Genomic DNA, 12,138 nt, shown 5'->3' with positions numbered 1-12,138 from the left:
AGCGTATTCTGAAACCTAGATGTGAGTCAGTCTGTGTGGGGGGGGGGACGCTATATCTCACCCTCTCTGATAGAAGGAACCAGATAAAACCTGAAGCAAATGTTTGATCTTTCAGTCAGCCCATTGAAGACCAAATGTTCCCCTTCTCAAACTTCAAGCATCAAAATTGTTTCCTCGACCATAGCCTACTGCAAATCATTAAAAGGAGCACACATTATACATATGTCGAGGTAAACAAAATACTATGAAGACTTAAATGTATGAAATGGATCAGCTACCGTATTTTGTTAGACTTGGGACAATTCTGACATGTCAGTGAAGTTTGACTGGCTCATAAATTGACTGTCTGTATATTTGTTTTTCTTCACTGACATGCCAGTGAATGTGCTTGAGAAGAAGCATTGAAATCGCTTGTTTAAAGCAAATGTAACTGAATAGTTAAGTCAGCATTGCATCTCACCCTTTTACAATGGCAATCACTTATTATGCATGTAGGCATGGGTGGGTGTAACCATGTATAATAAGACAACTAACTAAATGACGTTTACCGCCAGGGAGAGACGTAATAATAATATAGGAATAATAAGACAACTAACTAAATGACGTTAACCGCCAGGGAGAGAGACGTAATAATACATATAGGAATGGGAATCAACATGCCCATGTGTGCCTTATAGCCCTAGTCATTCAGTTCAATGGAACACCCCATGGCGCTCAAATATGGATAGGTGAGCCTATGTTCACAAAACACACCTCATTGGGCAATATATTAGTCCCCTTCTATAGCACATCCATTCAGCGCACATATAGGCTGATACGGTGATTGGTGAACCTCAATGATATCAATAAAATCTAAGATAAGAGAACAAAGAAAATATAAAATGGCGAGCTAAACCAACTGTTTCCCTTGCTGTTTCAAGGAGAAAAGTATACAGCGAACATTCTACTAGAACAGTAGGTCTTCTAGTCAAACTTTCAGGAATTCTATCCTGAGCAAAACATGGCTCTCTCAAAACGACAGAACAGAGGCCTATAAGTTCACGCAGCATAGGCTGCTGACGTGTGTGTGTGTGTGTATGCGCGTGCGTGCGTGCGTACGTACACGGTGCTCAGTGAGAGATTTGCACGTATCCAAATCCTTGAGCATGACAATGTGTATGGTAGAGAGAGTATTTGCATTCAAAATGTTGACAATCGTTTAAAAATGGTCTTGGTTATGAAGGGCCTACACGCCTCACACTGTGATCCAAAATGTTATGTTTCATTCAATTACATAAAGCTATAATTACTAAATGCAATTAAAAAATGCCATTTCAATTCAAATAGTCACATAAAAAATCGATAAACATTTCTGGTGACGTGATTAACGTTTTTTATTTTCTTTATAAATAAGTAGACTAATGGGACTATATGGAAAACAATTATGTTATTTCATGTTGCAACAATCAAAGGTACGTGGCTTCCTCTCATTTGACACTGATACATTTTTACATTATTCGTCGTCAACAAACGTCTAAAATGTTTACATTCTACGTTAACACGAAGCCACTCAAACTATGCAATTCGACCCAAACAACATTTACATTCAATGTAGGAGCCAAGGCCTACCGTCCTTCAAGAGCGTCACAGAGATGACGAGAGCCCATCACAATAAAAATCACTTATTAAAATCTGATTAAAAAACAAGGTAGCCTGGGCCTATTTAAATCTGGGATCAACGTGGGAGTAGGCTACTCTAGGTTAGGAGACGCTGAGACTTCCTTTCCTTCCACTCCTCTACGACAGACACTCTCTCTCTTTCACCCCCTCAATCGCTGCCCCAAAGGGTCAAACTATCAGGAGACAAAAAAATCCCCCTTCGAAAACTACCAGTCGAATGGCAATAGGCTACATGAAAAGCCTGCATAAGCACTGAGGTGGAACAAGCACTAATTTCTCCTCTCTTCCTAGTCCCCCGCATGAGATTGGAATACAAGTACGGCATTTTGGGCATAGAAAGCCCAAACATCTTCTGAAAAAGAATAGACTCTCGTAAGGACATAACTGCTATCATTGTCATGTGTTCTCTACACGGCTTTACGTTGGGCCCAAGAGCGTACTCAGTGCAATTCACTATTTTGCAGTAAAGCAAAGTCACAAGCCATAACTGGCATACTAAATCAAGATATTCAAATGCCAGTTAAGCGAGAGAGACACTCCAAGCACAGCGAAAACTGCCGGGTGGGACTCGTCAAGATCTCTCTACTGGCAAAGCCCCCTCGATAACAACTGTGAAAAACTGTAGTAGGCCAAGCCTATGTAATCAACTACTGATATTAAAACAACAAAACTACAATAGAATTAATACATTATTTAGCACCAAATGGTGGTATCTGAACCGCGAAAAAGAATAGAACGGATACAACCAAATAACTGTAAACTATATTAAAATACAATAAATTGCAAACGTGGCATCTCATCGTGAGAGAGTAATTGGAGATGATTGTTTAACTGTACAATAATAATTGTCTATACAACAACCAACGTTTAGGTTGTCAACAGCATGAGCAACTTGGCTCAAGTACAATTATTAAAATCGCTACATTGCCATGAACTGTTGTTGTATAATATAACACTATGCTCACTATTGTATTTGTCATTATACTATTTATAATTATAATTATTTTGTTAGCAATATTATTACTGTTATTACTTTCATTATTAATACTATAGGCTTACTGGACTACTACAAAACAATCAAATCTATGTGCGGTGTGAATTAAATTCATGCATATTCTTTACGAATAATTGCTCCAGACCTCTCAGTCTAAAATAACACATTTTCTACTACAAAGACTCTTAAAAGCAGCACTTGAAAGTATAAATGTTTATTATCACACACATTCAAGATGGATACAATAAAGAAATTACTTACTGGTAAGTTATTCCTTGCATAACAATTAAATGATTTAAAAAATAGTACGAAAACATACAAATGAAAAAAAGCGGCGTACAACAAAGAAAAACGTGGAAATAGTTACATCCTAGTCTGCAGATTGTATTGTGCAGTTGAGGTATAGAGATGCATCGTAGAAGTACAGGCTTCTAGTGAATCGAAGATCGCACATCCACACAGAAACTCTCCCACTGTATCCGCTAGTGCCACAACTACGCGCGAAGGAGGGACAGTAGGGGAACGCGCTCGCCCATTGGTTTGGTAAACACAATGAGAAGCGTGCCCGTGAGACGCACCCCGTGATAAACAGAGTCTCCGATTGGATGATGCCGTAAACCAATGGCTAAGTTGCTGGATTCGCAAAACAAAACGGCGGGCGTTTGATTCAAGCCCTTTCCAGAGAACAGCATGCCCTGCACGCAAATGCAAGGAGACAGGCAGCACAGCACTGTGAGTGAAAAGCAGAAAATACACACTTTTTGATCACTAGAAAGTCAACTGAATATTTTGTGATCACATTAACTAGGCCTACACGTCAATCACCAAACTAGGTTAAAACAATAAAAAATGTTTGGATAACATTGGTAGTTTTTATTTGTATTATTTTACAATAACATTTTTTTTATAGCTTCACACTTATGCCTTACTTGTGTCACCAGAAATAGGCAAAAGGTTTTGATGATCAGTTTAATTTATTTATAACTTGCTTAATAACACATGTATTAAAAGCTCTTAAACCTGAGTATCATATTTATAAATTATGCCTTACAAATATATGTTTGTAAGATTTGGTAAATATAATAGAAAATAAGTAGATTAAAAGGTCATTAGAGAACAACAGAAATGCAGGAGCAATTCAAATTTGATTCTAATAGACTAAATAACTCGGGATGTAAAAACTTTGGGGTCTGTTTATGTTTACTGTCATGACACACACACACGTGCACGCACGCACATACACGCACACGCACACGCACACACACACACACACACACACACACACACACACACACACACACACACACACACACACACACACACACACACACACACACACAGGGTTAGGGAAATCGAATCACAATGTAATTTGATAGCATTACTGTCCTCGGGGTTAGTTTTGCTCACGGTTCCCTAATTTAGTCAATTAAAAAAGGAAGGATATGGCCTTGTGTGTTTCCATGTTAAAAATCTATGAGCTATAGGCTAATATTCACAGTCCATTCCCAGTTTGTTTTTAATGGAAGTAAAGGGTTAAAACTCGAGCGTTCGGTCTGTGTAAAGTGTCTGATTGGTTGGCATGTTGCCAGAGTGCTGTCAATCACAGAGTGTAAACAAGGTTCTGATTGGCTGCTGGCCAGTCCGCACTGGGCTGCCTGAAAAAAGCAATTACTGGCCCTGCGGTTTCAAGGCGGCCCCGGGTTGAACGATGAAAGGAGATAAGGAGAGGCTGTTTCAAGGCGCCCCCACGGCGAACCCCGTTGGCCCCAGCGCAAAAGGAGAGTCAAGAGTGACTAAATCAAAGGGAATACGTTAAAAAGGGGGAAATTACATGTTGTATTAAATGTAGAGGCTAGATTTGCGGATTAATGCGATGGAATAACAACGTTGCATAAAGAAAATGGAAGGTAAAACGGCTACAATGACAGGAAACAACTATTTAGCTTTTATTTGAAATGGGAATGCTGTTTTTCCAAGATACGAACCACAAAAACGATTAGTTTGCAAAAGAGATAAAGAGCGAGAGCGAGGTCGATTCGGATTCGGTGGTAGAAAACCTTGGACTCGTGTCATTTCATCGGTGTTTCTAAAACGTTAGCGTACGTTTTTATTGCCAGCTATTCAATAACCATGCTTAAGTAAGTGGATATTTCCGACTTTACGCAGTAAGTAGGATACGTTACAATCGCAAATTGGAGTATTACCATAACTGTTCAAGGATACCTCACATGGGTGTGTGTTTTACTTGTTACCATTAATTGGGATTAGCTACATACATTGCTTGCTACAAGAAAACAACAATATCTCAAGAAGGGCTGAAAATAAGGAGAGAATAAATTGTTTTAAATGTTCTCTCTAAAGAATAGGCTAAATCCAATCTCGCATGATTCAGAATGGACCAGCATGGTCCCATTGGTTTAATGGTGGAGGATTTCATAATTAATTCACTAACCGAACAGAGCTAATAATAATAGCCTAATGATAATAATAATGAAAATAAATATAACATATTAGTTTATGACGCAATGCTACAACAATGCTGACATACAGCGCCTTCAGAATGTATTCACATCCCTTGACTTTTTCCAAATGATGTTGTGTTACAGTCTGAATTTAAAATGGATGAAATTGAGATTTGGTTGTCACTGGCCTACACACAATACCACATCATGTCAAAGTGGAGTTATGTTTTTCGAAATTTGCACAAATTTGCACAAATTAAAAATAAATGAAAAAATAAAATGTTTAACATGATTTTTCAATAACTACCTAATATCTGTACCCCACTGTAAGGTCACTCAGTCTAGAAGTGAATTTCAAACACAGAGACCAGGGAGGTTTCCAATGCCTCTATTGGTAGATGGGTTAAAAAAAAGCAGACATTGAATATCCCTCTGAGCATGGTGAAGTTATTAATTTCACTTTGGATGGTGTATCAATACACCCAGTCACTACAAAGATACAGGCGTCCTTCCTAACTCAGTTGCCTGAGAAGAAGGACACCGCTCAGGGATTTCACCATGAGGCCAATTATGACTTTAAAACAGTTACGGAGTTTTATGGCTGTGATAGGAGAAAACTGAGGATGGATCAACAGCATTGTAGTTACTCCACAATACTAACCCAATTGACAGAGTGAAAAGAAGGAAGCCCGTACCAAATACAAATATTCCAAAACATGTTTGCAACAAGGCAATAAAGTAATACTGCAAAAAGTGTGGCAAAGCAATTAACATTTTGTCCTGAATATAAAGTATTTGGGAAAAATCCAATACAACACATTACTGAGTACCACTCTCTATATTGTCAAGCATAGTGGTGGCTGTATCATGTTATGGGTTTTCTTGTAATTGTTAAGGACTGGGGACTTTTTCAGAATGAAAAATAAATGGAATGGAACTATGCACAGACAAAATCCTAGAAGAGATGAATTCACCTTTCAGCAGGACAATAACCTAAAACACAAGGCCAAATCTACACTGGAGTTGCTTACCAAGAAGACAGTGAATGTTCCTGAGTGGCCGAGTTACAGTTTGACTTAAAATCTACATGAAAATCAATAGCAAGATCTGAAAATGGTTGTCTATCAATGATCAACAATCAATTTGACAGAGCTTGAATCATTTTGAAAAGAACAGGCCTAATGGGCAAATATTGCACAATCTGGGTGTGGAAAGCTCTTAGAAACTTCTCCGGAAAGACACAGCTGTAATTGTTGCCAAAGGTGATTCTTACTGATTGACTCAGGGGGTTGGATACTTATCTAATCAAGATGTTAGTGTTTTAGATTTCATTTTTTTTATTTTTACAAATGTTAGAATTTCTAATTGACTGCAAAACCATAATTTAGGCAAAATTAAAAAATCCCAGACTACAAAAATGATCACTCTGCATCTCTGGGGTAGATCTAATGAGTAGTCAAACATCAGAGAAAATATTAGATATGCACTCTTTATATCGGCATTATTCAATCAATCTCCTTTTGGTAGAACTACAACAAACACCAAAATCCCAACATCTGACCAGCGGCATCAAACATGATCCAACATCATCCCCCGTGGACAATGGCAATGCCATTAACTAATAAATATAATTAAAATCAAATAATGTAAAAACGAGGAGCCTAGACTTGTACGTATTAATTCAATAATCTAATCGCATCGCAATCTACATATGCACCCCGCATTCCATGGGTCTTGACCCCATTGGCCTGTCGATGGATTGGAGCCACCACTTGTCCACACACACAAAATCTGATCATCGATATTGTAAGCACCGACTTGCTCCATTCCTCAAAATTGAGGATTCACTGTCCAGCCCCAAATGTGCCAAATATACATTTCAGTATTGTAATTTATGCATTAGTGCCCATTAGGCTGATACACGCAGACCTATAGCCTAAGTGTGAAATACTACATTAGTAAAATCACTCTAATGTAAGACAGGCAGTTTTCTATTCAACCTACATTTCCCATGCTTTCATCGAGTTAGGTGGTGCATGCATACTCAACGATAAACAGAATCGCCTTCCTCTAGATAAAAAATATATAATTTTCATTAATTTCGTTGTGATGTTTTTATATAGAAGAAATCACCTTCCAACCTCCCTCTCCCATTCCATTCTCCAGCACCGTTGTCTTTAAAACTAATGACATCGGGACAATAAAGAAGTATGTTCCTCGCCTGCACAAAAGGGGTCCCGCACTTAAAACAGAAATCTGCATTTAATTTATTTAGTGACAAGAAAAAGCCCTTTACTGCCTGATTTTTATTGGTTCTTTTTCACTTAAAAGGTGGGGGGTTGGGTGGGTGCTCGTCTGCTCGGTGTGTGTAGAAAGCATAACACACACACACTTTTCTCTTCTCTCTCGCCTGTGTGCCAGCGCGAGCTACACTATAAGGAGGGGACGCGCGGATAATTAATGCGGATTGACTGATTACTCTTGAAACAGACCGGTCCTGCGCGAGGGATTGTCATCGAGCAATAAAGCGTTCTTGACTGACACTTTCCCCCCTTCTCCGTCCCCTCTGACACCCAAACTACTAGAGCGGGGCGTTTTTGCCAGCAAAGGCCCACTTCCAAAAAGCCAGGCTGGAGTTTTCATTTCCGCTGGAGAGACGAGCGTCTTTCTGTTTGACCTGTGTTTTCACCGTGACCATTCTAGAACCAAAGGACGTCCGCACAGCACAGTTCACTCGCCTCCGCGCTCGAGGCAATGTCTGTAGGCAAAGGGAGCCTGCTGCTCCTAGCGTGTGCGCAAGTGTGTGCGTAAAACGACTGGGTATTCTAAATAAATATGGGGTGTCACGTATAGATGCAATGGTCCTAAGGTAAAGCTGAATTAACTTAGGAAGGGTATAGCTACATATTCCCAGTGCAATTCGCAGTCAACGGGAAACACTGACAGACAGGGCGAGGTAAATGAGGGCCAACTGAAGATCTCTACGGGAGGGCCTCTACAGCGGGCAACAATTCTATTCTTACGAAAATATTTCTGATGTCCACTAATGATGACGAATTCCAAACAGGGCTTTTCACCAGGGAAACGCCTTAACAAGTCGAAGGTATAGGCTGATCCCTCCGAGACATTGATGAAATTACTGACCGACTGAAATATGGCAAAATAGGTTTATTGAAATTTCTCTGCGGTTATTACTAAAATAACATTTACTGAAAACAAGTTCTTAAATGTAGGTGTAGTCTATGTCTGGGGCTCTAGGAGTAACATATAAACGTTAAGCCCTATATTTTGATGGCTGATTGGTCAACAAGGGTGTGTGGAGACTGCAGCTGAGCAACTCTTCAGTTTGTGTGTTTTTAGGCCTATACATCTATATCAATAAATTCAACTTTGCTATAACCACATGCACCCAGACAGAATGTGCAGGTCCTAGGACCCTGGTGAGGACACCGTCCCCAAAACACGACATGATGGACTAGAACTTCAGCCTAAAAGCAACGTGACCTTTTAAGCTCAGTGTGTGCATGAGAAGCTGCTATTTCTGGTCATCGTGATAGATAGCTACTTCACAACAGGCCATCGCCGATATGTTATTAAACACTACAAGCTACAGCAGGCATGGTTGTAAACCAAATATCTCCAATGTTAGCACCATTAAGCACATATTTGTATAAACATAGGTTAAAAAAAAAAAAGACAAATAAGATCTTTTTCTTCAACTTCATTTTTAGGTCTATAATTTCATAATGTCTGAATGCTTCTCTCACATCAACATATCTTGGTGACCACGCAAAATAGCCAAAGTCTACATGTATAACAGTGAGTCAATTATATTACACATCAACAAAATAAAATTAACCACAAAAGAGTATAAAAAATTGGTAATGTCAAGGACAACAGCCTAATTGTCCTCACAAACCTACAGAATGCCAGCATGTTTCAGCTTTTGAACAGCTTGCCAAACAACAAGGAGGTTACAATGGGCTTGGGCAATAGACTGGGACAGAATGCCATCCATTACCGAGGTCGCCATCATGTAGTCTAACATGTCCTCATTATCAGCATTTGAACATACATAAAACAGCTTTCTAAAGCCTCAATATAGAGCCTATTACCTGGACGTTCCATCAAGTCCCCCAAAAGAGTTGCCAGCTTAGGCCTGACTCTACCTTAAGCCTTTGGACCGCAACACAGATATTGGAAACGCAGTTTAGGCCAGAACAAAACTGTAGCACCGTCAGTAGATATGGACACAGAATGGGATTAAATATACAGGAGACATGCGTGTGGCCGACTAGTGACGAGGGTTCCAACCTGGACTAAAGACCTATACGTCCAAGTTAACGTGCATTCATCTGTACACCTCGGAGACTCGCTGCAAAGCTATCATTTTCGCTAATTAGGGTTCGAGCAGTTTTACTGGCATCCTTCGACCAGGGGAAGCAAATTGGCGTTCCCTTCTCAACAGAGAACAAGCCGGGGAATGGCCATGGGCTCTATGAAGACTTGCTTCATATAAAATATGACCGAGTGAAAAGTATGACACCCCTGGCTTCACACCTACACACTCTCAACACACACAACATGATTGGACACGATTTGCTTAGGCCTGCGTTCAGAGATGTGAGATATGATATGCCCTGATTGTCGGTTGCAGGAGAAGGAGGAGGAAGAGGCGGCTAAAGAAGAGGCTCGTTCTTGTGTGGACAGGTGACTAAAGTGTAGGTCTATGTTGAACGTGAAGTCAATAGTCAAGGCCTTATAAAATTGAGTTTTTTTGGTGTCTCTAGGTCGTTGATTGCAATTCAGGAATACACTGAATATTTCCCACCTAAACGTTCTATGTGCAATTGAAATAGTGCAAAAGAATACAAGAAGTGCATGACTGGATAGGAAGTACGAGTTATGAGATTGTAAGTTATTATTACTAAGCATACGTCTACAGGTTACATAGACCAGAGCATCAACATTGGTTAGGCCTATCAGATAAACATCGTTGAGCAGGAAGTCGCCAAGCTGCCAAGACCAACATTTGTAATTTTAAAACAGGGTCTGAGTCCCTGGTCCCGGGTTATCGATAGAAGCAAACCTGCACCTCATTAGTGGAAGTATATGCCCAGCTCCTATAAATGGCACATGCCTCCTTCATTACGACCTGTTTTATAGAAGAGGCTAAACGTTAAACTACGCAAAATAAAAAACTACTATAGCAACCTGAACATGCTAAAAGCTTTGGGTTGGCGCAAACTATTATTTAATCGATTTAAGGTGAAGGTATAAGCCAGTGGAGCCTACTGGATCATGTGTGGTTCATTATAAAATTACATAATTTAGATAATGAAACATGTTAATCGTTGAAGCTTGCTGTTGGTTTATTTCAAAATGCAATCATTATTAAATGTCATAATTAATTAATTGGTAATAATTGGCGTAATTAATGTAGGCCCTAATCGAAGAAGTTATTGTTTATGGATAATTGTATATTGAAATCATACTTTACAATTTAAACTTTACAATACGTTTTAGTTGTTCTGGAAGTGAAACTATAAAAGATAGGCTACTATAAAACAATTTGGGGAAAAGTGGCGTCACATAAGGCCTTATGCCACAAATGTTTTGCTTGTTGTATTAGCTAATCAATAATTGTCAAATTACGTAGTCTACTCCAAATCCTCTGACAGAGAACATAAATAAAACAGTGACTGCACGAAACCTCAATGTGCTAAGACAAGAGAGTCACAAAATGGTCACAAAATGTCGACATGTTGTTGTTTACCATCTCTGGGTTAAATCTCTCCCAACTTCAGGAAATAAACAACAATAACAACTGAACATTGCTTCAACCATTGATATTTTAAATAATCATGTGACGTTTGTTCCCTCAAGTGTGTGTGTTGTTCCCTCAAGTGTGTGTGTGAGTGTGTACGTTTCGGCTCGTGCGTGTGTGGTGGGGATTCAGGAATCAGCGAAGTGTTCTTTTCGCACATGACGCACTGTTAACAATCAGATACGCATCAACTTATCGCATTACCATATAAAACTATTTTAAGTAGCCTACCCAATTGCACGAAGAAAGCGACAAACTATCTTTACATAGTTCGATGGTCAGGCATCAACATCTCTATAGGCCTCATCCTTCCTCGAATAGGAGTGTGTGCGTGTGTGTGACCAATACCATAATAATAAGCAATCCATATGAAATGTTTCATGGATTAAAAAAAAAAAGTCCCTTGTTTATAACCATACATTACATTAGAGCGATGTGCTACCCGCCAAAACCATGCCGAATCAGTAAAGATTGTCATTATTCTACTTTTTAAATGTGGCCGACGTAAGAGGCTTACTCACAGTCATATCCAAACCTAAAAGTTGGCTACAAATGAACAACACAGGCTACATGATCGGTGTATGTAGGCCTACTTATAGCCTACTCTAAAGTCACCCTAAGTAATTTAGGTAGTCTACAACAAAGGTGGTCCGAATGTCACATGTTTCAATGTGCAAATAGGCTACAGGAAAACTGGTGTTGTCTCGAAAAAGGGCAGTGCTACGCAGTTAAAATTAGCCATAAAGGTTGTGCTATAAGAGCTGAATAAATAGCAACTCTGGAACAATTGACACAAGGTTATTACTACGAATGTTATATTTCAGCTGCTAGAGACTGTGGGAAAATAAATGCATGCTAAAATCATTATTGCAGTGTTATAATCGCCAATAGTGCATATTTAAATCGGATACAAAGAGCAGTAATTTATTTGATAAATGAAAAACATACAAAATATTTCCGTATTGACTAAATAAATAAAGAATGCGTTGTGATTTAAATTCATGTGTGTGTCCTTGCAGCGTTTGCAATCCATCTAAACAAAACACAATTAGAAACGCAAAGCCTATGACAAAATAAAAACATCTAAACCAGTTTATAACACGCCAGTCTATTCAAGCCGTTATGTCAGAGTATATCAACGTTTTAAAACGTCATCCGTGCAAAATACAGCAGTTTGTTTTTATTCTGTAATTCAC

General features: G+C 39.1%; 1 protein-coding gene across 5 annotated transcripts in view; it reads right to left on the bottom strand.

Annotated features, from left to right (window-relative positions):
* LOC129828911 (BAH and coiled-coil domain-containing protein 1-like) overlaps nt 1-12,138 on the bottom strand; it is a 66,869-nt gene that overhangs the window by 53,270 nt on the left and 1,461 nt on the right. For 2 of the 5 annotated variants that reach the window (XM_055890214.1, XM_055890219.1), the window contains exon 1: nt 2,915-12,137. The exons of the other annotated variants lie outside the window; for them this stretch is intronic. The gene's annotated coding sequence lies outside the window, so the exon portion shown is untranslated. Of the gene's footprint in view, nt 1-2,914; nt 12,138 lie in introns of those variants that run through there. 5 annotated transcript variants of the gene reach the window in all.

This window comes from Salvelinus fontinalis, chromosome 30 (assembly GCF_029448725.1).
Source record: "Salvelinus fontinalis isolate EN_2023a chromosome 30, ASM2944872v1, whole genome shotgun sequence".
Classification (NCBI taxonomy): domain Eukaryota; kingdom Metazoa; phylum Chordata; class Actinopteri; order Salmoniformes; family Salmonidae; genus Salvelinus; species Salvelinus fontinalis.
The sequence above is the reverse complement of the archived record's forward strand: the minus strand, read 5'-3'. Positions and strand labels throughout refer to the sequence as shown.